The sequence below is a fragment of the Electrophorus electricus genome, chromosome 4 (genome assembly GCF_041902795.1).
Source record: "Electrophorus electricus isolate QZ-2024a chromosome 4, ASM4190279v1, whole genome shotgun sequence".
Classification (NCBI taxonomy): Eukaryota; Metazoa; Chordata; class Actinopteri; order Gymnotiformes; family Gymnotidae; genus Electrophorus; species Electrophorus electricus.
The window spans coordinates 33,197,501-33,225,000 of NC_137500.1; the positions used below are offsets into that span (position 1 = coordinate 33,197,501).

Here is a 27,500-nt window from a genome sequence, read left to right on the forward strand (position 1 = left end):
GTGCAGGACTGGGGCAGAATTGGGGCAGGGGTGGGGCAGCAGACTTGTTCCAGGAAAGGGGGGTGGCACTCCCTGAACAATGGTCATCTGCTGCACCTTGGAATGCAGGTGCATGGTGTCGGAATCACTGTGATGAATCACCACAATTTGTTTGGGAAGCATATTTGTAGACTCCTCTTTCAGAATAACCTGCTCAGTCCTAACACAGCCACCTTCATGCATTTCTCCCTGTACTGCTCTTTTTAATATGCTTTATTAAATATTGATTTACAACGAATCTGAGGTGAGAATTGATTTACCAGGTCAGATCTTATTTTAAATTAAATTCCATCACAGGTTTGAAAGTATAGAAACTTGAAATATTCCAAAGCTCAATTCCCAGAGGGTCTGTGGCAGTGAAACACTTCTGTTCCTAATTTTAATTTAATTACAGGATAACTCATCCCCAACCCTGTGAATGTATTTATAGTTCTAACTCATCCCCAACCCTGTGAATGTATTTATAGTTCTAACTCATCCCCAACCCTGTGAATGTATTTATAGTTCTAACTCATCCCCAACCCTGTGAATGTATTGATAGTTATAACTCATCCCCAACCCTGTGAATGTATTTATAGTTATAACTCATCCCCAACCCTGTGAATGTATTGATAGTTATAACTCATCCCCAACCCTGTGAATGTATTGATAGTTATAACTCATCCCCAACCCTGTGAATGTATTAATAGTTATAATTCATCCCCAACCCTGTGAATGTATTTATAGTGGAACTCTTTCTGATTGAAACTCCAGGAGCAGAAGTGCTTGGAGTGGATTCTCCAGAACCTTAATTAACCTCCCACACACACACACACACACACACACACACACACACACACACACACACACCAGCTTAACCCCATTCATGTCTCCTTGTGTCTCATTGTGACTACCATGTGTCCAGGATTCAGCATCTGATAATACTAAGCTTGGATTGGTACATCAGTACAGCTTCATCTCAGGGTCTTTACTAACAGAAGCTCATTGTCATGAACTCAGGAACTGAGAGACCTCCATCTCTGTAATCACAAATACATACATCTGTGTTTGTGTGTGTCTGTGTGTGTGCAGGAAGGAATGATCTTAATTCAATGGGGATTAAAACATTATATAAGTACACTCAATTGTTTCTCCTCCAAGTTATTTAAAAGAGAAAACACTGTTGCATTTCAACAATAAAAAAGCTGTAATGAAAAACAACCATGGTGCAAATGAATCTGTGAATTTTACACATTTTTCCAGTAAACCGATCACACAACAGCATGACAGAACACAGATGTGTAATACCGCATTAGTGCCACGCTCAGAACACTCCCTCTCTCCCCTGAGACTTTGAAAGAAAGTTCCCACTTTCCTCTGGTCTATGTCCCCATCACGAGAGCTCCTCACATCCCCCAGGTGACCTCTGACCTCCCAGCAGTGGGGCCCAAGGGGCACTGGATTAACACAGACAAGCGCGGTGCTGTGAGCCAGACCACAGCCCCTCTCTCCGATCACTTGCACTGCAGTGTTATTAGCATTAATCAGTGTAATTGTATTATTCCCCTGGGAGAAGAGAGAGGCAGTGTTTGGGCTAATGCACCATTATGAAGGCTGACGTGGGTCTGTTTAACCCCCCTCACCGACTGCAGGAAGTGGCAACATTTAGCCGACGTTTTGCTGACCAAACATTTGTCTTTCATTTCTCTCCTTCTTCCCCAGCAGCGGTTTGGGATGTGGCATTACTTTACCGTGTTAAAAGCCCAACACAATTCCCCACAGTGGATTGATTTTTGACAGCTGTTTCCACAGTACAATGAGCCTGATTTACGTTAGCGGCTTCCCCATCGTAACATCTACATGAAGGGACGTGGGTGAGCAGAGGAGCTGTTCTGCACATACTGGTGTGAGTCATTTCAGTCTACTAGATTTTGTAGTGCGCCAAATGAAAGAAAAGATTTCATACGGTGAAGAATTTGTTGTCTGTTTTTTCTGTTCTTGGATGACCTTTCCTCAATGTCACGCCTGCACTGTGAGGACATTTATAGAAAGATAAAAAGAATATATGATTGTCGTGAGCTAAGATGATGTTATGATCGTGTTCTTTATGGTGCAGCAGGTTTACGACCGTTGTCTTTAATGTGGCAGGAATCACAGGCCACATCTGGAACACACAGCGTGGAGGGGAGCAAGCACAGGGGATTAATCCTTCAAACAGACGAGACTTCAGCGCCATCAAGATATTCATGAAAATCAAACACCATCAGATCAGAACTTTAATTACAGACTTTGTAGTGATTCACTTGATTCACTAGCGAACGCGTCCGGGAGCTCTTAAAGAATTCCTCATCCTAGAAAAAACCTGAGCAGAAAAACAACCTTGTCCTCAGATATTTTTGATTTATTTATTTTGAGAAGGTGCTTGCATAATTTATGAAGAAACAAAAGTTTAAAATATTAGCTTTAAAAATCAGATGCAGGCAAGTCAGATATAAACTTATAAGCCTGATGCAGAGATTCTCAGATCTCACCTGAGGGGGGCGCTTGTCCCAGTCTGAACACTGTTACCTGTCCGTTAATCAGGACCTTGCAGGGCCTGCTGCACAGGAGCTCACCAGATAATGGAAGGTTCCAGAAAACCCAGCTAGGTAGCCGAAACAGAACTGGTGAGTCCTGCCTCATATTGGGTCTTGTGGTGGGTCTGTGATGGGTCTGTGGTGGGTCTGTGATGGGTTTGTGATGGGTCTACAACAGGTCTTTGACGGGTCTCTGATGGGTCTGTGATGGGTCTGACATTTCTTCCTTTCTTCAAGATCATTGCATATTTGATGGATAAAAATGGCAGGAACTGTAAAACTGGACAGTTTTGTTGTTGCTTTAATAACTTACAGACCACAGACCTCTCTGTCTGCTCATGCAACTGCTAGTCTGAACTAAACCCTTTTTGCCAAAAGTCGAGTTATGAGATAACTTGGTAGTAGCTTAAAGTGGCAACCCTACCATTACCTGCCCCATGTGCAATTTAAAGTGGGAATTTGAATTCAGATCTGTACAGCTGAATTTTAAATCAGATCTGTGGTGTTGAATTGGAATTCAAATCTGTGAAGGTTAATTTGAATTCAGATCTGTAGTGGTGAATTTAATTCAAATTATCTCTGGTCTCAGTCTTCCGCTAGACTCCTCCATCTAACTCCCTTTATGGACTTGATTCAGACTTGATTAGTTTTGTCTTGGTCTTGAATCAGATTTGATTAGTTAAGGTCTTGTTCCTAACACTTTCTGATTCATCCAAGGTGATCTCAAACACAACACTGGTTATCAGGCCTCTTACTGGGCCTGTACTGGGCCTTCAACAAGACTTATCAGGCATGTATCAGGTTTCTTGTTGGGACCCTAAAGGGTTTTTACTGGGCCAGTAACAGGTTTTGTACTGGCTTGTCAGGCATGTTGTCAGGTTGGTAACAGGTCTCTTACTAAACCAGTAAGTGGTTTTACTGAATCAGGTCTGTATTGGGTCTGTATCGGATCTGTATTGGGCCTGTATCGGGTCTATATCATGCATATATAGGTTCTGCATTAGGTCTGTATCAGGTCTGGATTGGATCTGGATCGGGTTTGTATCAGGTCTGGATCAGTATTGGTCTGTATTGGGCCTGCATTAGGTCTGTATCTGGTCTGTACTGGGTCTATATCATGTCTGTTTCATGTCTGTATTGGGTCTGTATCGGGTCTGGATCAGGGCTGTATTGGGTCTGTATCCGGTCTGTTTCAGGTCTGTATTGGGTCTGTTTTGGGCCTGTATTGGGTCTGTATTGGGACTGTATTGGGTCTTTATCGGGCCTGTATTGGGTCTGGATCAGGGCTGTATTGGGTCTGGATCGGGTCTGCAGCTGGTCTGCATTATGTTTGTATTGGGTCTGTATCAGGTCTGGTAATCCAGTGATTGTTTGGGGACTCATTGCTGGAGAACTTTTATCTTTGACAGTGCATTCATTTATTTTGGATTTTGGGTTTTGTTACCAAATGTGTGTGTGTGTGTGTCTTTAAAAGGTCTTAACATGGCTGATTAAAAATGTGGCTTCAAGGAATTGACAAATATATCCAGAAAGATGAGAAAACTTGAGATATTGACATTATTTTTAATAGTGCATAGATTGTTCTGCAATCAAAAATGAAAATCTATTTTGAAAATGTCTGCAATGTGTTTGCTTTCTCAAATGTGTTTGCTTTGATTTGTGTTAAGCACAGACTGACTACAGAAGATCTCCACTGCATTGTAACTAAGTCATGAAAATCTACACTAAATGACCCTTCTTGTCCTGTTGGGAACAGGATAGCACTGCCCCTGACACGCTGCCCATAGGGGAGCCAAACAATTCTGTATCCACAGTTTGTAAATAAAAAATATATGACAATTTTTTTTTTTTATATGAAACTGAACTACAGTGAGGAGTCAAAAATACACCATGATCCATAACATTCAACACACAACACACGACACTTTTCAACCACACTGTGCTCACCCTGCACAGAAACACCCAGAAAGCATAGCATTAAATGCAGATATTGCTTTGCACACATTCTTTAAGAGAGGAATATCTTTCACGGGGTATGTCATACATATTTTAATAAAATGTACCGTTTTGATTTTTTTTTACATTACTTATCATTACAAACTAAATTATTCTGATTATTGTGTTCTCCAAACCTCTAGTGGCTTCATTTTCAGAGAACCATGTGCTTTATGTTGGAATGCTCTTATTAAGTTTGTGATGTTTAAGACTAAGAATCAATACCATCCCTCAGGATCACTTACCAAGATCACTGAGACCAACATCCATAATAAACACTCTGGGGAGTGGTGCCGTGTGCATGTCTCTCAACACTGTTTATGAATATTCATAAGAAGTGTGCATGACTCTGAACACTATTTATGAATATTCATAAGTAGTAGCATGAAGAGAATTTTGTACACACATAAAGAAAACGCATGCTAATGGGATTTTTATGACCCTGCTTTTCTAAACATGAATCCATTTACCAACAAGTATAGAAAGGCCCATATATACCACACACACTTCATTACACACCATCTATGCCCATGTGTGTGTGTGTGTGTGTGTGTGTGTGTGTGTGTGTGTGTGTGTGTGTGTGTGTGTGTGTGTGTGTGTGTGCGCAACATGTGTGAGTGTGTGTGTGTGTGTGTGGGCGGGGGGGGTAGGGTGTTCATGTTTGTGTGTGTGTGTGTGTGTGTGTGTGTGTGAGAGAGAGAGAGAGAGAGAGAGAGAGAGAGAGGGAGAAGGGCGTGGGGTGTTCATGTTTGTGTGTGTGTGTGTGTGTGTGTGTGTGTGTGTGTATAACTTTCAGTACCATAATCATTATTAAGAAAGAAAGATCCTCACATAACACAAGTGTGCATGAAACTGGTTTGTTATTGAATGATTGAATAGAAAGTGAGGAAACATAAAATATCAACTGTGTGGCAGTTAATGGAGCTTCTGGTTGGAGGAAGAATGTGAGGGAGTGTTTTTCTCCTGGGACAGTTTTACTGTAAATTCATCAGTTAGTAAATGTCAAAAGACAAAAACACTTGCTGGCTTTGTCATTTACTTTGATCATTTCAACTTGAAGTAAACCTCTGTATAAGGGTAATGATTTCCTTTCAACATAATAAATTATTGAAGCGCCATTTAGACGGTAGCCAAGTGTGACTCAGTCCTGCGTCCGCCTGGGCTGGACCGTTATTAATGGAGGACCTTTACCATCCTTCACTCCCACCAAGCTCGTGTTTGATGGTCCTGCTCTTTGCTAATGGCCAAACACATTACAGCCCCCTCTTTGCTCTTAAGAGTTCTGCAGAATGGATTCTAATTGGAGCTCTTGTATACTTAAGGAAAAGATCTTGTAGGCACTCCAATAAGAAAGGGCCATGAGTGGGATTGGGACAAAGCCTGGCACAGAGACACTGCAGGTAATGGGAATGCAGCCTGTGCTATCTGAGGAATGGCACAGAGACACTGGAGGTAATGGGAATGCAGCCTGTGCTATCTGAGGAATGGCACAGAGACACTGGAGGTAATGGGAATGCAGCCTGTGCTATCTGAGGAATGGTACAGAGACACTGGAGGTAATGGGAACGCAGCCTGTGCTATCTGAGGAATGGCACAGAGACACTGGAGGTAATGGGAACGCAGCCTGTGCTATCTGAGGAATGGTACAGAGACACTGGAGGTAATGGGAACGCAGCCTGTGCTATCTGAGGAATGGTACAGAGACACTGGAGGTAATGGGAACGCAGCCTGTGCTATCTGCGGAATGGCACAGAGACACTGGAGGTAATGGGAACGCAGCCTGTGCTATCTGCGGAATGGCACAGAGACACTGGAGGTAATGGGAACGCAGCCTGTGCTATCTGCGGAATGGCACAGAGACACTGGAGGTAATGGGAACGCAGCCTATGCTATCTGCGGAATGGCACAGAGACACTGGAGGTAATGGGAACGCAGCCTGTGCTATCTGTGGAATGGCACAGAGACACTGGAGGTAATGGGAACGCAGCCTGTGTCATCTGAGGAATGACACAGAGACACTGGAGGTAATGGGAACACAGCCTGTGTTATCTTAGGCATGGTGCAGAGACGCTTGATGTAATGGGAACACAGCCAGAGTTATTTGTGCATCTGAGGCCCAAGATGCTGCAGGATCAAGACAAGGACCCGCAAGGCCTGCTGCAGTCTGGGGTCCTGATGCTAAAACCCAGTTATGTTGCTCAAATGCAACACACTCAGTCCATCTTTAAGGTTTATAGTCTTTGGGGGGTGAATTGATTTTTATCACTGGAAGTGTGTCAGGTTTGGTGAACAGAGACAAGTCAAATGCAGGAAAACAGATGCAGTTTAATAATGAACAAGTGCAAATCAAGACATAGTGGAATAACAGGCAAAGATAATATCCAGATAGCAGACAATGATGCACACATATCTGACAGAGAACAGAGGAAACCCAGAGAGCAGGGAGACTTCAGAGTAACTAGGGTAGCACAAACCAATAACAACGACTCAGAAATGTAAGGCAGGCAAACAAGCTTCATGCTGAATGACTGAACAAACAGGGTTAATATAGGGAACTGCGATAGGGAAAACAAGACAAGGGTGTAACTAATAATTTGGGGATTGGGAGCAAACAGGAGGTTTGTGGGTAATGTTGTTCGCAGTGGGCTGAGTCCATGCAGAAGGCGTAACAATGTGTAAATATTACAGGAGTAATGTTAGTACAGCAATGTTACTACAATAAAGTTACTACAGTAATGTTACTAGAGTAATGTTAGTACAGTAATGCTAGTATAGCAATGTTACTATATTTATGTTACTACAATAATGTTAGTATAGTGATGTTACCACAGTAATGTTACTACAATTATATTACTACAATAATGTTACAACTGATGTTACTACAGTGATGTTACTACAATAATGTACTACAGTGTTGTTACTACAGTAATGTTACTACAGTAATTTTAGTATAGTAATGTTAGTACAGTGATGTTGCTACAGTAATGTTACTATATTGATGTTACTACAGTAATTTTAGTACAGTAATGTTAGTACAGTGATGTTACTACAGTAATGCTACTACAGTAATGTTAGTACAATATTGTTACTACAGTTATGTTACTGCAGTGATGTTACTACAGGAATTGTATTACAATGATGTTACTACAATAATGTTACTACAGTGATGTTACTACAATAATGTTACAACAGTGATGTTACTATAGTAATTTTACTACAATGATGTTACTACAATAATGTTACTACAGTACTATACTATAGTGATATACTATACTATAGTGATATTACTACAGTGATACTATAGTGATATTACTACAGTCATTTTACTACAATGTTACTACAGTAATGTTACTACAGTAACATTAGAACAGTAATGTTATTATAGGGATATTAAAACAGTGGTTACTACAATGATGTTACTACACTAATGTTACTACAGTGATGTTAGTACAATATTGTTAATACAGTGATGTTACAGTAATTTTACTACAATGTTACTACAGTAATGTTACTATAGTTATGTTAGTATAGTGATGTGACTACAGTAATATTACTACAGTAATATTACTATAGCCATTTTAGTACAGTGATGTTACTACAGCGATGTTACTACAGAAATTATCCTACAGTAATGTAAGTACAGTGATGCTACTACAGCAATGTTACTACAGCGATGTTAGTACAGAAATGTTACTACAATAATGTTATTACAGTAATGTTAGTACAGTAATGTTACTACAGTAATGTTAGTACAGTGATGTTACTATAGTGATGTGACTACAATAATGTTACTATGGTGAAGTTACTATAGTGATGTTACTACAGTCATGTTATAAGAATGATGTTGCTACAGTAATGTTACTATGGTGAAGTTACTCTAATGATGTTACTACAGTAATTTTACTATAGTGATGTTACTACATTAATGTTGCTACAGTGATGTTACTACAGTAATGTTAGTATAGTGATGTTACTACAGTGATGTGATTTCAGTAATGTTAATATAGTGCTTCAGTCCTTCACTGCAGTAAGTGCAGGAACTGGAGGTGGACAAGGATAAGAAAAACCCAGAGACAACCATTCCTCTGACCTTCCCACCCACACATACTCACTTTGTCCATATTTGTCTCTCTCTCTCTCTCTCTCTCTCTCTCTCTCTCACACACACACACACACACACACACACGGACACAAGCATGTATCTTAGAATTTTTTTTTTTTGCTCTAAGAGGATAGATGTGATGAGCAAATAAATTATTTGTAAAGTCTGCAATTCTACACCCTCAGTGCAATCACATAAACTCCTACAGATGGTCCCATGACTGAAATGAGTAGATAGTGAGGGACAGGAAACAGAGAAAAAACAAAGGGGGGTGGGACTGATGCAAGAGAGGAGGAATGAGAGCGATGAGGAGAGAGAGTGAAGTACAGGGGGAGAGAGGGAGAGATGGGGAGAGAGAGAGATGGGGAGAGAGGGAGAGAGATGGGGAGAGAGAGAGAGATGGGGAGAGAGAGAGAGATGGGGAGAGAGAGAGAGAGATGGGGAGAGAGGGAGAGATGGGGAGAGAGAGAGAGAGATGGGGAGAGATAGAGAGAGAGAGAGGGAGAGAGATGGGGAGAGATGGGGAGAGATGGGGAGAGAGAGAGAGAGATGGGGAGAGAGATGGGGAGAGATGGAGAGAGAGAGATGGGGAGAGAGGGAGAGAGATGGGGAGAGAGGGAGAGAGATGGGGAGAGAGATGGGGAGAGAGAGAGAGAGATGGGGAGAGAGATGGGGAGAGAGAGAGATGGGGAGAGAGAGAGAGAGATGGGGAGAGATGGAGAGAGAGAGAGAGAGAGAGAGGGAGAGAGAGAGGGAGAGAGAGAGGAAGAGAGCGCTAGAGAGGGAGTGAGAGAAAGAGAGACAGAAGGTAAGAAGGGGAAGGGTAGGAGAGGAGATGGGGAGAGAGAGAGAGATGGAGAGAGAGAGAGATGGGGAGAGAGGGAGAGATGGGGAGAGAGAGAGAGATGGGGAGAGAGGGAGAGAGATGGGGAGAGAGAGAGAGATGGGGAGAGAGAGAGAGATGGGGAGAGAGGGAGAGATGGGGAGAGAGGGAGAGAGATGGGGAGAGAGAGAGATGGGGAGAGAGAGAGAGATGGGGAGAGAGAGATGGGGAGAGAGAGAGAGATGGGGAGAGAGAGAGAGAGATGGGGAGAGAGGGAGAGATGGGGAGAGAGAGAGAGAGATGGGGAGAGAGAGAGAGATGGGAGAGAGAGAGAGATGGGGAGAGAGAGAGAGAGATGGGGAGAGAGAGAGAGATGGGGAGAGAGAGAGAGAGAGATGGGGAGAGAGAGAGAGATGGGGAGAGAGAGAGAGAGATGGGGAGAGAGAGAGAGAGATGGGGAGAGAGAGAGAGAGATGGGGAGAGAGGGAGAGAGAGATGGGGAGAGAGAGAGAGATGGGGAGAGAGGGAGAGAGATGGGGAGAGAGAGAGAGATGGGGAGAGAGAGAGAGAGATGGGGAGAGAGGGAGAGAGATGGGGAGAGAGAGAGAGATGGGGAGAGAGAGAGAGAGATGGGGAGAGAGAGAGAGATGGGGAGAGAGAGAGAGAGATGGGGAGAGAGGGAGAGAGATGGGGAGAGAGATGGGGAGAGAGATGGGGAGAGAGAGAGAGATGGGGAGAGAGAGAGAGAGATGGGGAGAGAGATGGGGAGAGAGAGAGAGATGGGGAGAGAGAGAGAGAGATGGGGAGAGATGGAGAGAGAGAGAGATGGGGAGAGATGGGGAGAGATGGGGAGAGAGAGAGAGAGATGGGGAGAGAGATGGGGAGAGATGGAGAGAGAGAGATGGGGAGAGAGGGAGAGAGATGGGGAGAGAGGGAGAGAGATGGGGAGAGAGATGGGGAGAGAGAGAGAGAGATGGGGAGAGAGATGGGGAGAGAGAGAGAGATGGGGAGAGAGAGAGAGAGATGGGGAGAGATGGAGAGAGAGAGAGAGAGAGGGAGAGAGAGAGGGAGAGAGAGAGGAAGAGAGCGCTAGAGAGGGAGTGAGAGAAAGAGACGGAGAAGGTAAGAGAAAGGGAAGTGTAGGAGAGGAGATGGGGAGAGATGGAGAGAGAGAGAGAGAGAGATGGGGAGAGAGAGAGAGAGATGGGGAGAGAGAGAGAGATGGGGAGAGAGAGAGAGAGATGGGAGAGAGAGAGAGAGATGGGGAGAGAGGGAGAGAGATGGGGAGAGAGAGAGAGAGATGGGGAGAGAGGGAGAGAGATGGGGAGAGATGGGGAGAGATGGGGAGAGAGAGAGGAAGAGGGGCTGTCATTGTTTGAGTGCTGTGAATGTTCTCCTGTGGTGAAGGAGGAATCTGTGCGATAATGATAATATATAATAATCTGTCTGGATTATATGATATGCTCCTTTACACCAACCCAGGTAGGCCCGGAACAATCTCCACAACAAAGGGACTGACTATGTGAAACAAGCCTGATGAACACGTGTTTTCTTCCTGATTGGCTGCTTTCACTTATACGTCCTATCTAAAGGGTCAAAGGGCATAAATCAGCCTGGAGAGCACCACAGGGACCCGTGTCAGACTAAACCATTATTCTGCTATCATTGTTCACGCCCTACCCTAAACTAAAATAATACTAAAAGACTGTAAAATATACTGCAAACACTAAAATAAAACATAATAAAACAAATATATCAGATAAGTAAAACAAGGACCATGTGTACAATATACTAACCCAGCCCTCGCACGGATGTTGTAAACTGGAACTGTGCAAGGTGTTAACTCCAAGAGGAAGTGTGCTACTGTAATCTACACAGATTAGAGAGTGATGCTCTCTCAGCCTCTGCACTAGGATGTGAGCTGGACTAAAGGAGATTGAACGCTACCCATACATGACAGTGACGTTTCGTCTGAAAGATGAGTAATTTGCTGATTCCCTCAGAGACCTGGTGGGTGGGCAGTGTGTGTGAGTGGCATATGACTGTAGTCTGGACAGGTCCATTTGTCTTCTGCACAGTCTCACGGACGTCAGGCTCCCTGACACGGCAGCACAGGCTGAATCAGACACTGTGTCAAACAATTGTAACAAAAAGCTGTTTTAGCGACACCTTAAGAACAGAGACACTTAATGAAATCTATCTGGCTGTGTGTCTGATTTTAGTAACACTGAGGCACTGACCATCCAACAGTTGTGGATGCTTGAACAATGTTTATCTAAATAAATAAATAAATAAAGATAAATCCACTGGATCCTGAAAACGTTCCACGAATCCTGCAGGTTTTAATCTTGTAAATTAATGACATTTCTAGTATTCTGGGTGTTTCTAGTGTTCCAGGTGTTTCTAGTGTTCCAGGTGTTTCTAGTATTCCAGGTGTGTCTAGTATTTTGGGTGTGTCTAGTATTCCAAGTGTTTCTAGTATTCTTACAGTACATTATTGATGGTGAACTACATCCAGCAGCTGCCGTGCACCCAGTCTAAACTGTAGTTATAAGAGTGAAAAATGAGTCTGGATTGCCCAGCGGGTCCTGGCTGTAAAACAGGTTAACAGGCCTTTGACTCACCAGCTGTCTGTGTCTGCCTTTGTGTGGGGTCACTGCCTGCAAGGGCTGCTGGGATTTGGAGTCCGATGGGTCTTTGTGATTGAGGACTGGCGGCAGAGTTAGTAGCCAGTGGGGAAGTCTGTACCTTACTTTCATCTTTCATCTAAAACAACCTGTTATGTGCTGCAGAGACATTTGGCAGCGAGTGGTGCACTACTCTACTCCTCATAGTGGGGTGTGAGGGTGGGGTGAGATGGCCTGGAGCCTCAGACACAAAACAGGATTGGGTTTCAACTAATGCAGACTCACAGGCTTGTGACCTAGTCACAGCTACACACATACACATGCATGCAGGCACGCAGATACACACACACACACACACACACGCATGCAAGCACGCACCCACACACACGCATGCAGGTGTGCAGGTACAAACACACACACACACACACACATACACACACACACACACGCATGCAAGCACGCACATACACACACACACACACACACACACACACACACACACACACACACACACACACACACACATACATGCAGGTGCGCAGGTACAAACACACACACACACACACACACACCAAAGCATAGATTCACTGTGTACATCTCCATAAACATCACATGAAAACACAGACAAAAATCTCAAAAGGCACATACACAACACACAGAAAAACACACACACCATACAAATGTCCTTTTACACCACACACACACACACACACACACACACACACACACACACACACACAGTTGCTGCTCAGATGGCACAGAGACTGCAGGTAGTGATTTTTTTGTTTTCGTTTCTAAACATAGCAGTGAAGGTGATGATGAGCTAAATCTGTGTGCTGTCTCCGGTCTGACTCATAGGCCAGGTGCGGGTCAGCTGATCACAAGGGCAACACACAGCATCTGAATGCTGTGAGCAGACACACATCAAAGACAATAGCTGCCCTTTGATTGGCTGATGAAATCCGATTCCCATTTGAACACGTCTCCGCCCCACCTACCCAAAGATCTGGAGCAGAGAGACAGAATAGAAATAATTCTAATGATGGAGCTGCACTGCGTCCCTCTAGAGTGCGTGAGAAGGAGCAGAATGCAGCAGAACAACAGAATAATGAAGGCACGGGGCTCACTGGGTGCCAAAGTGCCGTGCATTGCAGAAAAAAATAAATGAATTCTGTATCAAACAAGTCATCATCTAACCGTGCACTTGAATCCTCTCCTGCTGACACCCTTAGATCCTATAACTAGATGTTATACATGTGAACAGTCTGAACTGGGTAGTTTGTTCATAGCTGCTGGAATCACAGGCCATACTGTCCTGTTCCTCATCCTCTCCTGTTCTCTATACTCTCCTGTACATCCTGTACAGCTGTGACATTTACTGGCCTTTCCTGTCAGCGTGGACATGCTAAGAGCAGTGGCTGGAGTGTAAGGATCGGATGACGTCTCTGAGGAGACGATGGCGTCTCTGAGGAGATGATGAAGGCTTTAACGTGGGGAGATTGGCTTTGGTACGCCAAGCTGTCACACTTAATATTTCTTTAACATTTTGATCTGTTCAATCAGCATATAATGAATCAAGCCTAAAATAGACTCTGCATGTGATTAGCAGGAGGAGTGCATGATGGGGGCTTCGCTGTGATCTGGCTGATCACAGTTTAGATGGAGATGGCATTGCGCTGTCTAAGGTGTGTAACACACAGGTGTAGATTACTACAAAGCTCTCAGGATAGAACAGGATAGAATCAAGATGAAAAATAATCTTGTCAGATTACTGTTTAAGAAGAAGCATTAGCTGTGATTTTGAGTTAAAAAAAACCCAAACAAAAAAAACCAAACATTTGCATCCATTTCTCTGTTTCACACAGCAGATCACAGATGTTGAACGTACACGTATATATACGGAAGCCTTTATGAATGCTTGTAAACTGTTTTCCAGCTGCTGGTTTAAATATGTTTGAATATGAAATTGTTTCTCCATCCTCCTGCCCTGGAGGAGCCAGCGCTCATCGTCAGACATCTTCACCGCTTTGGGCCCTGTGGTAATTACAGCTGACTGCTTTCCTCTGAGCAGGAGACAAGCCTCCCTCTCACCACTAATACAGGTTCTATAAAAAGCAAATTATATGTCAAGAGTATCATTATAAGAGAAATTACTGAAAATTCCCCAACAATCTCCACAATGGGAATAGAGACTCTTATCTTTACCAATTAAAGAGACGAGTGCATGCAGGCTATGGAGTACGGGGTGATAATTAATAAATTGGATAATAATTACATCACTGCGTCTGTAGCTGACTCTGCGTTAATAACAGTAGAGTTTCACACCATTGAGCTTTGAGAAAAGCTAATATTCAATGACAAGGACTTAATGATGGCAAAGGGTGATGCTGAGCTGAGAGAGAGAGAGAGAGAGAGAGAGAGAGAGAGAGAGAGCTATCATCACAGATGCTGATGAGAATGACTCTGGTGGTCTGATGAATTGATTTGCCCTGATGAATGTATTATTGGGGGGATGGGGTGGTTGGGTGTATGTGGGGGTGTATTGGGATGGGGTGGTTGGGTGTATGTGGGGGTGTACAGGTATGGGGTTATTGGGTGTATGTGAGGGTGTACTGGTATGGGGTCTAGTGGTATGGTGCATACTGGTATGGGGTGTAGTGGCATGGGATGGCTGGGTGTATGTGACGGTATACTGGGATAAGGTGGTTGGGTGTATGTGGGGGTGTATTGGGATGGGGTGGTTGGGTGTATATGGGGGTGTACTGGGATGGGGTGGTTGGGTGTATGTGGGAGTGTACTGGGATGGGGTGGTTGAGTGTATGAGGGGGTGTACTGGTATGGGGCAGTTGGGTGTATGTGGGGGTGCACAGGTATGGGGTTGTTAGGTGTATGTGGGGGTGCACTGGTATGGGGTCTAGTGGTATATGGTGTACTGGTATGAGGTGTAGTGGTATGGAGTGGTTGGGTGTATGTGGGGGTGTAGTGGCATGGAATGGCTGGGTGTATGTGAGGGTGTACTGGGATGGGGTGGTTGAGTGTATGAGGGGGGGTACTGGGATGGGGTGGTTGGGTGTATGTGGGGGTGTACTGGTATGGGGTTGTTAGGTGTATGTGGGGGTGCACTGGTATGGGGTCTAGTGGTATAGTGTGTACTGGTATGAGGTGTAGTGGTATGGAGTGGTTGGGTGTATGTGGGGGTATACTGGGATAAGGTGGTTGGGTGTATGTGAGGGTGTACTGGGATGGAGTGGTTGGGTGTATGTGGGGGTATACTGGGATAAGGTGGTTGGGTGTATGTGGGGGTGTATTGGGATGGGGTGGTTGGGTGTATATGGGGGTGTACTGGGATGGGGTGGTTGGGTGTATGTGGGAGTGTACTGGGATGGGGTGGTTGAGTGTATGAGGGGGTGTACTGGTATGGGGCAGTTGGGTGTATGTGGGGGTGCACAGGTATGGGGTTGTTAGGTGTATGTGGGGGTGCACTGGTATGGGGTCTAGTGGTATATGGTGTACTGGTATGAGGTGTAGTGGTATGGAGTGGTTGGGTGTATGTGGGGGTGTAGTGGCATGGGATGGCTGGGTGTATGTGAGGGTGTACTGGGATGGGGTGGTTGAGTGTATGAGGGGGTGTACTGGGATGGGGTGGTTGGGTGTATGTGGGGGTGTACTGGTATGGGGTTTTGGGTGTATGTGGGGGTGTACTGGTATGGGGTTTTGGGTGTATGTGGGGGTGTACTGGTATGGGGCGGTTGGGTGTATGTGGGGGTGTACTGGAATGGGGTGGTTGGGTGTATGTGGGGGTGTACAGGTATGGGGTTATTGGGTGTATGTGGGGGTGTACTGGTATGGGGTTATTGGGTGTATGTGGGGGTGTACTGGTATGGGGTTTTGGGTGTATGTGGGTGTGTACTGGTATGGGGTCTAGTGGCATGGGATGGCTGGGTGTATGTGAGGGTGTACTGGGATGGGGTGGTTGGGTGTATGTGGGGGTATACTGGGATAAGGTGGTTAGGTGTATGTGGGGGTGTACTGGTATGGGGTTATTGGGTGTATGTGGGGGTGTACTGGTACAGAGTGTACTGGTATTGGTATTGTGGGGCTTGAGAGGATGTGCACACAGCAGAACAAACTTCGTGTGTCTCACAACAGTCTGTTTACTCTGTTGTTAGTGTGTGTCAGTGTAAGTGAAGCTGTGACTGTACAAGTGTCAGTGTGGGTGATGGTGTGTTAGTGTGAGTGTTAGTGAATGTGAATGATAGAGAGTCAATGTGGGTGTTAGTGTGTTGGTGTGAGTGTTAAAATGTTAGTGTGAGTGTGAATGATGAGTGTTAGTGTGGGTGTTAGTGTGTGTGTTATTGTGAGTTTGAATGAATGAAGAGTGAATGTGAATGATAGATGTAAGTGTAGGTGTTAGTGTGAATGTGAATAATATAATGTTAGTGTGGGTGTTAAAGTGAGTGTGCTTGTGAATGTTAATGTGTTAGTGTGGGTGTTAGTGTATTAGTGTGTGTTAGCGTGACTGATGGTGTGTTAGTGTGAGAGAATGTTAGTGTGGATGTTCGTGTGTTAGTGTGAGTGATGGTGTGTTAGTATGTGTGTTAGTGTGAGTGTGAATATGAATGATGGAATGTTAGTGTGAGTGTTAGTGTGTTACTGAGTGTTAGTGTGAGTGATGGTGTGTTAGTGTAAGTGTTAGTGTGAATGTGCATGATGGAATGTTAGTGTGAGTGTGTTACTTAGTGTTAGTGTGAGTGTTGGTGTGTTAGTGTGAGTGATAGTGTGTTAGTGTGAGTGTGTTAGTGTGAATGTGAATGACAGCTCCGTGGTCTGTGTTTGTAAATGTCCTTCATTTGCTCTGTGATGTAATTTGTGGCAGTCTGAATAATTTTCTGTGGTTAATTAGCTAAATGGGAATAGCAACACACCACTGTTACACAAACCCATCACTGTTACACAAACCCACCACTGTTACCCAAACCCACCATTGCCCTCCCAGTCTCTAGCCCTCCCAGTCTCTAGCCCTCCTAGTCTCTATCCTCCCAGTCTCTAGCCCTCCCAGTCTCTAGCCCTCCTAGTCTCTATCCTCCCAGTCTCTAGCCCTCCCAGTCTCTAGCCCTCCTAGTCTCTATCCTCCCAGTCTCTATCCTCCCAGTCTCTAGCCTCCCAGTCTCTAGCCCTCCCAGTCTCTATCCTCCCAGTCTCTAGCCCTCCTAGTCTCTATCCTCCCAGTCTCTATCCTCCCAGTCTCTAGCCCTCCTAGTCTCTATCCTCCCAGTCTCTATCCTCCCAGTCTCTATCCTCCCAGTCCCGAGCCCTCCCAGTCTCTAGCCATTCTCATCACCAGCAGATGTATGGCTGTGTGCAGGATATATTTTGTGTAGATCAGTGAAACATGTCTATATACCATCATCTACATTGTTAAAAGACTGATCCACTACATAACTATATAACAGGCCTGGCCATGTGTTCAGGAGACGACCCTGTGGTGTCTCCTCAGTTCAGAAGAGAGTTTGTAATGGGATTCCACTTCACAGCTCCAGTGGGGCTCTGACTACCATGTGACTTCTGTTCCTCTGAAACACCCTTAACCTGAAGGCTGACTGCTCTCCGCTGTGTTCCACCTCCATGCTCCGCCCACATTTCCCACCTGCTCCCCCACACCCGCCCACATGAGGGCAAGCGCCTGACGTGCTGGCTGTTGGAATCCCCAAAGTGGCACTGGGAATCAGGCAGGCTGGCTAATTGCTTGTAAAACAATTTTCCCCGAAAGAGTCAGCAGCAGGACTCTTAGACACCCTGCGAGGCAATTATAGAACGCAGCACCAGTGACACAAAATGATCTTTATTTTGGAGGAAAATCAAACTCCAGCAGTTAGCTCATACTGCGTGTGCCGAAAAAATCTAACGTGATCACAGCTGCTGTGGTCTGGTGAAATGCAGTCATTCTCCTTCCGTTCCTTCTTCATTTTCTTTCTCTCAAATGGAAACAAGAAGATTCAGATCCTGTAAACAATCAAAGACAGTCAGGATGAAGAGGAAGAGGCAGCCATATTGGCCCAGTTTAGCCTGATTTAGAGGACCCTGCCCTTGTCCAGTGAGAAGACCATGTACACTGGAGATGGGAAAATTATTCACATGAAGTCACTCTCTAATTCCTATTTGAGAAGAAGACAAAGAGCAACAGCCACAAGCTGTGCTGCCCTTCTTCTACACTCTACTATACTCTAATACACTCTTCTACACTCTAATACACTTTAATATACTCTAATATACTCTACTACACTCTAATATACTCTAATACACTAATAAACTCTAGTACACTCTACTACACTTTAATATACTATACTACATTCTAATACACTCTACTACCCTCTAATACACTCTACTTCACTCCACTCCACTCTAATACACTCTACTACACTTTAATATACTATACTACACTCTGCCAAACTCTATTCACTATGCCCTGCTCACTACACTGTAGTCACTACATTCTGCTCACCTCACCAACTCCCTGCACTCAACCCACTACAGCCTTCTCACTACACCCTACACATTACAGCTACCTGCTCACTACATCCTGCTCACTACACCCTACTCACTACACCCTACTCACTACGCTTTACTCACTACAGCCTTTTCACTATACTCAACTCACTAACATCTGCTCATTACACTCTACGCACTACACCATGCTTACTACATTCTGATCACTACAACTTGCTCATTACACCCTGTTCACTACACTGTACTCACTACACCCTGTTCACTACACATCTCAAACATGCAAAGTTTTATCAGGAGGAGTCAGTGAGAGTGTTTGGCTGGGTGGAGATCAGGGCATCAACAGCACCCATGGCCATGGAAATGACAGGAATCAGGTGTCAGGAGTGGAGAACATGGCAGTGTAGACTTTAGATGCACACACAGCTGTCTGGGATGCGGCTGAGACAGGCAGGCAGCTGGACATGTAGGTCACCACCCGGACGGATCTCCAGGGATCGACTGCAACCTCACTTATGTCACGCGGCCAGGAGAGTTGCTTACTGAGCTGTTCCTGTGAAGGTCATCACCATGTGACACGCTCACCCTCTCTGGACAACATTCTCCATAAGGAGATATTGCAAATTTTTGCTTTGAAATTGACCAGTATGCTGGGCTAGCCACAAAGACTTGTGTGCCAGTCCTTAATGGAGGATAAACTATAAACTGCATTAAACATGTTGAGCGCAGTATTGCACGAAGGAATTAGGCAGCCGCAGACAGCAAGTCCAAGCAATGAAATATTTAAGAGAAGTAGCTCGCAGTGTCTGGTAGTCAGAGAGCAGCAGTGGCAACAGCAGAGCGACAGGAAGACTCCAAGAAAACCACAAAAATGTGTCAGAATCTATTACAGCCCAAATGGTTTTCATTATAATTACACTAATGATCCATTTTATGTGATTGCGGCATAAGAAGGACAGTGGAGAGGGTGTTGGTGTAAGGGTGGAGAGGCTAGTGGTGTAAGGGTGGTGTAAAGGTGGAGAGGGTGGTGGTGTAGGGTGGAGAGGGTGGTGGTGTAAGCGTGGAGAGGCTAGTGGTGTAAGGCTGGTGGTGTAAGGGTGGAGAGGGTGGTGGTGTAAGGGTGGTGGTGTAAGGGTGGAGAGGGTGGTGATGTAAGGATGGAGAGGGTAGTGGTGTAAGGCTGGTGGTGTAAAGGTGGAGAGGGTATTGATGTAAGGGTGGTGGTGTAAGGGTGGAGAAGCTGGTGGTGTAAGGGTGGAGAGGGTATTGATGTAAGGGTGGTGGTGTAAGGGTGGAGAAGCTGGTGGCGTAAGGGTGGAGAGGGTAGTGGTGTAAGGGTGGAGAGGGTGGTGGTGTAAGGTTGGTGTATGGGTGGAGAGGGTGGTGGTGTAATAGAAACTCGACTTGTTTCTCTGCAGCTTTCAAGACTCACTTTTTTGTAAATGTTGGCAGTGTTTTGGCAGCAGAATGGGAGGTGAAGACTTTCGCTCTCCTCTTCTCCTCTGACATGCTCAGAGCCGAGAGAAAGCAGTGCAGTGCAGTGAATCAGGAGTAGTCTGGACAAATGATTCCGCACATAATGGAGGGGAGTTTTTCACCATCCAAAACAAAGATTTTGGTTATTTGCACAACTTCAGACTTCATTACAAATAATTTATTTCTACACACTATAAAGGCACTAGAGTGTTGACAGAGACCGTCACCCAAAGGAGAAAGGTTGACATGACAGAGACCATCCCCCCCGAAGGCGAGAGGGGTAGGTGACAGGGATCGTCACTTCAAGATGACGACATGCTTGCTGTGGCTTCTCTGGTCCGGAGGTCAGATGTGGTCATTTACTTTGGCCTTCATCACACCTGACGTCTCCTCTTAGGTAGAATTGTCTCAATACTGGTAGACCTTCTAAACTCTGACTGGCACAGTGCTTAGATTATGGCTGTACCTGGGCTACCGGCTAGACAGAACCAGGCAGCAGAGAACACAATAGAGCTTTTAAGTGAACTACTATCTGCTGGGGATTTTAAGGTTAAGAAAGCTAAAAGGGAAAAAAGGCAAGAAAAGGTCAACGGCACAAAAACAGTAGAGCAGTTAGTAAGAACAGCAGAGACAACATTTATTGCACATCCTAACGTGAAATCCGCTTGGGAGAACCAATTCACAAAAGAAGATAAAGATTTATAAAGATAACATACTGTATAGAGTCAAAGAGGGCGGAAAACAACTCATGGTACCTAAACATCTAAGAAAAGATGTTTTAAAATTAGGACACTCAGACCCGTGAGCAGAGTGAGCCAGGACATATGGGGCACCTGTTTACCCCTGTAGGACCAGGTTATATGGGGCACCTGTTTACCCCTGTAGGACCAGGTTATATGGGACACATGTTTACCTGTCTTGTGGTCAGGGGTTTATGAAGGATTGGGTTTGGTCTAGAGGTCAGGGGTTGGTGAAGGGTTGGGTTTGGTCTGGAGGTCAGGGGTTGATGAAGGGTTGGGTTTGGTCTGGAGGTCAGGGGTTGGTGAAGGGTTGGGTTTGGTTTGTTGGTCAGGGGTTGGTGTTGGGTTGGGTTTGGTTTGTTGGCCAGGGGTTGATGAATGATTGGGTTTTGTCTGGAGGTCAGGGGTTGATGAAAGGTTGGGTTTGGTTTGTCGGTCAGGGGCTGGTGTTTTCCATGATGTTTTGGCCTCACAGAGAAGCAATGATAGAGAAATCTTTTGTGATTTTTTTCTTAAAACTTTTCAAATCAATTCTCTTGGTTCTGCCAGATGTTATCTGCTGCAGGTGCTAAACTAATTTCACTCTGGGGCAAGAGAATGGTCTGGAATTTCTGACACTAATGAAAGACATACAGCTTGTCAGGGTAATTTCAGTGTATGAGCAGATATGTGTTGTCTGACAGAGCTCCCCACAGCTGTAACAGGATAACACAATCAAGAGTTGAGTGACTAATCACTGAGTCTCTGTGGAGGCAGTAAACTGCCCTGGTATGTTTAGACAATACTGAACTCCTAATTTTTTTTTAGATGCAGAGCACCTCATGGAATTGGACTGTAACAAACTAACTAACTGACTAACTAATTAACTCACTCACTCACTCATTCACTCACTCACTGTTAGTGAGCAGTAAATTCTCCAGGTGGTGATACTGCAAAATAAATAATACAGCACTGTGTGCTTCACATCAGTGACTCTATATGCCCTTGTTATTAGACTGAAACCAGAAGGAATCATCTGAAGCATCAACACTTTTTTTTTCTGTGAAATGAACACGTTTTTTCTGTGAAAAGAACACAATGTTTTTTTTTCTGTGAAATGAACACATGATGTTTTGAACAAATGAATGCATGATGGTTTGGTCTCTGAAATGAACACATGATGTTTTTTTTCTACTATGAAATGTTTTTCTCTCTGTGCTAGGGAGTAAGCCAGTTCAAGTGCAGGATTACCCAGAAATAGCAGTCTCTCTCTCTCTCTCTCTCTCTCTCTTTCTCTGGCCTTATAAAGAGGAACGCTGTGTGGTGGAGATTGAGACTAACATGTTCACACTCCTTGGCCATGTATTGGAGCAGTAGTAGCAAAGAGAACAGAGTTGTGCTTTACACAGTGTGTGTGGGTTAGCTTTCTATTACTGATCAGAGAGGTGAACTCACGTTACACGTTAGTGCATGTGATGTACAGAAACGCATCTGAACCCTTGCAACGGCAAAACTGTAAATGTCCGTTTACAGTTCATCTGCTTATACCGCACTATAGCAAGATTTCCTTGCAAAATTCCCACTTGAATGAAGTAAGGTGAGTCTAAATAAAACATATTTAACATGTTAATGTAAAGTTTGTACAAAAAATAAAGTGACTGACTACACAAACAGCTGAAATGGCTGATATGTGGGTTTCTTTGTAAGGGTTCAGGTTGCGGTGTAGTCAAGTTTCATATCATGGCATCAGGGTGAATTATTTTGTGCAGTCTCTGGGGTGACTGGATAAAAGAGGGATTTTCACTTCCTGTCTCATTTGGCAACCCTTCCTTCAATCATAAACACTTCCCTGGTGTTAAAGTTTTCATATTAATAGAGCGCTGGAAAGGAAGATAGAGAAAGTCTAGTTTAGAGTCCCATTCACCATGCATGCAGCCTGAGTGATCAAAGGCTGAACATTTTTTTTGGAGCACTTTGATATCAAAACCGCAGTTTCCATCAGGCTAACGATCCAGCAGTATCCAGCAGACCAATAGAGAAGCGTCCAGCTGATGTCCCAGAGGACAGTGAGATGTGGTGTTGTACAGACTTACCATAGACCCACGCCTCCAGTCTGTAGTACAGACTGACCACAGACCCACACCTGCAATGAGTAATACAGACTGACCATAGACCAACACCTCTAGTGTGTAGTACAGACTGACCATAGACCCACACCTTCAGTGTGTTGTACAGACTGACCACAGACCTACTGCTGGGCAGGATTGTTAGTGGAGCTCAGGTTAGTGTGGGTGTGAGGTGAGGGTTTGGTGTGGGGTGTGAGGTGAGGGTGAGGGTTTGGTGTGGGATGTGAGGTGAGGGTGAGGGTATGGTATGAGGTGTGAGGTGAGGGTGAGGGTATGGTGTGGGATGTGAGGTGAGGGTGAGGGTTTGGTGTGGGGTGTGAGGTGAGGGTGAGGGTATGGTATGAGGTGTGAGGTGAGGGTGAGGGTATGGTGTGGGATGTGAGGTGAGGGTGAGGGTTTGGTTTGGGGTCTGAGGTGAGGGTGAGGGTGTGGTGTGGGGTGGGATGTGAGGGTGTGGTGTGAGGTGTGAGGTGAGGGTGAGGGTATGGTGTGGGCTGTGAGGTGAGGGTGAGGGTTTGGTGTGGGGTCAGAGGTGAGGGTGAGAGCATGGCGTGGGATGTGAGGTGAGGGTGAGGGTTTGGTGTGGGGTGTGAGGTGAGGGTGAGAGTATGGCGTGGGGTGTGAGGTGCGGGTGAGGGTTTGGTGTGGGGTCAGAGGTGAGGGTGAGGGTTTGGTGTGGGGTGTGAGGTGAGGGTGAGGGTATGGCGTGGGATGTGAGGTGAGGGTGAGGGTTTGGTGTGGGGTGTGAGGTGAGGGTGAGAGTATGGCGTGGGGTGTGAGGTGCGGGTGAGGGATGTGAGGTGAGGGATCCCAGCCACATGGTCCTCGGAGTTTTGCCCAGAAGACAGATAGCTGGCTCCACTCTCAGCTCATTAGCTCTCTCTCTCCCCACCCCCAGAGCTTACTCCTCCCTCTCCCTCTCTCCATTCCGGTGTCTACTGCTATGGTTTGTCTCAGCCCTTGTCAAATGCTAAGGCCACACCATGACTGGGGTTTTACAAGCCACTCCCAGCCGTCTGAATGGAGATTGGGTAATAGGATTTTTTATGACCATCTCTCTGCCGTATTTTTTTTTAAATATATAAAGCTTATCTAATTATCCTTGGGGACTAGGACTGAAACAATATTACATCATATCAAAGCACAGTTAACATTTGGCTAAGGCCAGGGCGTCTAATAAAGTATTGGTGGAGATAAAGACGTCAGAAACTCAGTGTGCCAGTCGGGTAGGGCTTACTAATTAAAAAGCCATTAGGTTCTAGGATCAATCTCCAGCCTGTCACAGCTCATGAGGCTGCCTATCGCTCCTGCGTGAGCTCACTGCTCTATTGGCATATATTAACAGGAGAACACGGCAGATGAGAGGGCTTTGCGCCTGATGACTGATGTAGTCCTGTCATTATGCTATTGTTTTCGAGTTGAACGCGATCCCCATCAAACTGGCAGTATCTTTTGGGGATGGCTAGAGCTGCAATGTGTACGGCCCTGCCAGGGAGCTCCACGTGTATGTTCACATCACATGGCCAGTGGTGCCAGGCTGTGGGTTTGTTTTCTGAGACCCTGTATTGTCTTAAGTCAAGGGTCTTACCTCCTCTCTGCCTCTCCACACTCCCTGGTAATGATGCAGTGTTCCTATGGCTCTGTCCTAGCCATCTCTCTTTTCTCTCTCTCTCTCTACCCCTCTTTCTCTCCCTCTGTCTCTCTCTGCTCCGGTCCTTTCTTGTTTTCTCTGCTGCACTGTCTCTGCTCTGCTCTCAGCCTTCCAATTAAGAGCCACTCAGTGACACAGCTACAAAGCCTCCTTCTGGAGAGCGAATGAGAAAGGCACTGAGTCAAATAGCTTTACACACACACACACACACACACACACACACACACACACACACACACATACACACACACACACACACACACACAGGCGCTACACACATCGAAGCGACCTGCACACATAGTCATGCAACAAATAGACACTTCAAGGCAACAGAAAACAATCTGTCACACACCTCAAACATCACGCTCTGTATTCAGTGGCGTAAGAAAAGACTAAAGACTGCAGGAATGAGCACTAAAAATACTCAGATGCCTAACTAAGCCAGCCTGCACCAGTGCAAATCAACAGGGAAGACACAACATGCTCCTCTGTTCTTAAAAGGACAGCAATCAAAGCAGAGGAATGCAGGGATGGCTGTGTGTGTGTGTGTGTGTGTGTGTGTGTGTGTGTGTGTGTGTGTGTGTGCGCGCGCATGTGTGTACATTTGTGTGTGCTTGTGTGTGTGCATGTGTGTGTGTGCCTGTGTGTGGGGGTGTTTGTGTGTGTGTGTGGGTGGGTGTAGTGGAGATCTGATGGCTGCTCCCGGACAACACACTCTGCCCAAGACAGCTATCCATCAGGGGGAGAGAGAGAAAAAAAAAAAGAGAGAGAGAGAGAGAGAGAGAGAGAGAGGGAGAGGAGGAGGGGAGGATCTCCTGCTGTTTGTGTGCAGCCAGCACCTAAACAGCAGAGTTAATTGGGTAAAGGTGAGGTCAGGTGACCAGTGCCAGGGCCAGAGAGGAGGAGAGAAGGAGAGAGAAGAGGAAGAGAGAGGAGAGGAGGTGAGAGGAGAGGAGGAGAGGAGGTGAGAGGAGAGGAGGAGGGGAGGTGAGAGGAGAGGAGGAGGGGAGGTGAGAGGAGAGGAGGAGAGAAGGAGAGAGAAGAGGAAGAGAGAGGAGAGGAGGTGAGAGGAGAGGAGGAGAGGAGGTGAGAGGAGAGGAGGAGGGGAGGTGAGAGGAGAGGAGGAGGGGAGGTGAGAGGAGAGGAGGAGAGAAGGAGAGAGAAGAGGAAGAGAGAGGAGAGGAGGTGAGAGGAGAGGAGGAGAGGAGGTGAGAGGAGAGGAGAGGGAGAGGTGTGTGCTGTGGTAAATTTCTGCACTGACATGCTGGTGCATGTGAAGTCATCTGTGTGAGGGCTGTGAGGTCGCAGGTCAGCTGTTCTGAATGAAGAGCAGGTGACTGGTAATGGAACTCCAGAGCTCACTGAGACGATGGCTGAGATCGCCCCGGCATCAGCAAAACGAACCCCATCACAAAAGAAATCGATATGTGAGATAAAATCCTTCCTTGCTGTGGTGATTGGTCTATTACGCCAAATTCTGCCACTTTGCTTGGCCGTGGGTGAGAGGGGTGAGAGGAGTGAGTGGGATGAGAGGGTGAGTGGGGTTGGGAGCATGAGTGGGTGAATGGGGTGCGTGGGGTGAGAGAGTGATAGGGTGACTGGGCTTAGAGGTTGAGAGGGTGAGAGGGGTGAGTGGGGTGAGAGGGGTGAGTGGGTGAGAGGGGTGAGTGGGGTGAGAGGGTGAATGGGGTGGGGGTGAGTGGGGTGAGAGGGTGAATGGGGTGGGGGTGAGTGGGGTGAGAGGGTTGAGAGGGGTGTGAAGCCTCTGAGGTGCCTGCAGAATGCAGTACCTCTTTAATCAGTAAATAAGAGCTTTTACACTCACCTCCATGTCTAAGGGGGTGACATCACCATCCACGAGAAAAATCTACCAGCCGCAGGCAGAACTGGACAAATGTTGTAACACACAGTGTTCAGGCCTGGCAGCACAGACAGGAAGAGAGAGGGGTAAAGACCTGGGCTGCAGCCATGCTGGATGCTAGGAAACGCACTCTGCCTCCATGCCTCCACACCCCAGAGAGCGCTGCCTGTCGGAGTTCCACTCTGCCGTTTGATTTTTCTGAAACTTTTCCAGGGGGGCGGAAAACTGTCTGTCTGTCCTGCTCCATCAGGGCTGTCAGTGACCAGGTGCCGTGCGTGTGCGCGGGGACGGAGCCACGAGTCCTGCGTTTCCATTTAAGGTGAGTGGAATGACAGCATGTCGCTAGATTGCTTTGAGCCTTTGACAAAGCCAGAGAGGCAGGCAAAGGGTTCGAATAGCCCAGAAATGCCAGACAGAGTGTATTGAGCAGGCCTTTTAATCAAGCCCAGACAGAGTGTATTGAGCAGGCCTTTTAATCAAGCCAAGATAAGTGCCTCTGCCTCTGAAATGAGACCGAAATGTCACCGATTTCTGCAGAGGAAACTAACTGTGGTTGTAAATGTCACAAGACCCAAAATCAACATTAATAAGGACTTTGATCAATAATACATGATGCTGTCAGGTACAGAAGCATTCTGAATTCATTAACATCAGACAGCACAGAGCTGCACACCAAGTCAGGTACTCGGTGACCCTGACACCAAGAGAACCAACAGAACCTGTCCGATCAGTATCCAGTCTAAATGTGCTTCACTGGCATATGACAACAAAACAGTGTGTGTGTGTGTGTGTGTGTGTGTGAGAGAGAGAGAGGGTAGGAAAGAGTGTGAGGGAGGGAAGGAGAGAGAGAGAGAGAACTTCTAGAGTAATACACTGTACTACACAACCTACTAGTAATCACAGTGTACTACACATCCTACTAGTGGACTATCACACTGTACTAGACAACCTACCAGTAATCACAATATACTACACAACCTACTAGTAGAGTAACACTGTAGTACACAACCTACTAGTAATCA

The 27,500-nt window shown here is 45.8% G+C and overlaps 1 protein-coding gene across 1 annotated transcript in view; it reads right to left on the bottom strand.

Annotated features, from left to right (window-relative positions):
• The window catches only part of znf804a (zinc finger protein 804A), a 50,997-nt gene that overhangs the window by 9,836 nt on the left and 13,661 nt on the right, over positions 1–27,500 (bottom strand). The gene's annotated exons all lie outside the window — the stretch shown is intronic.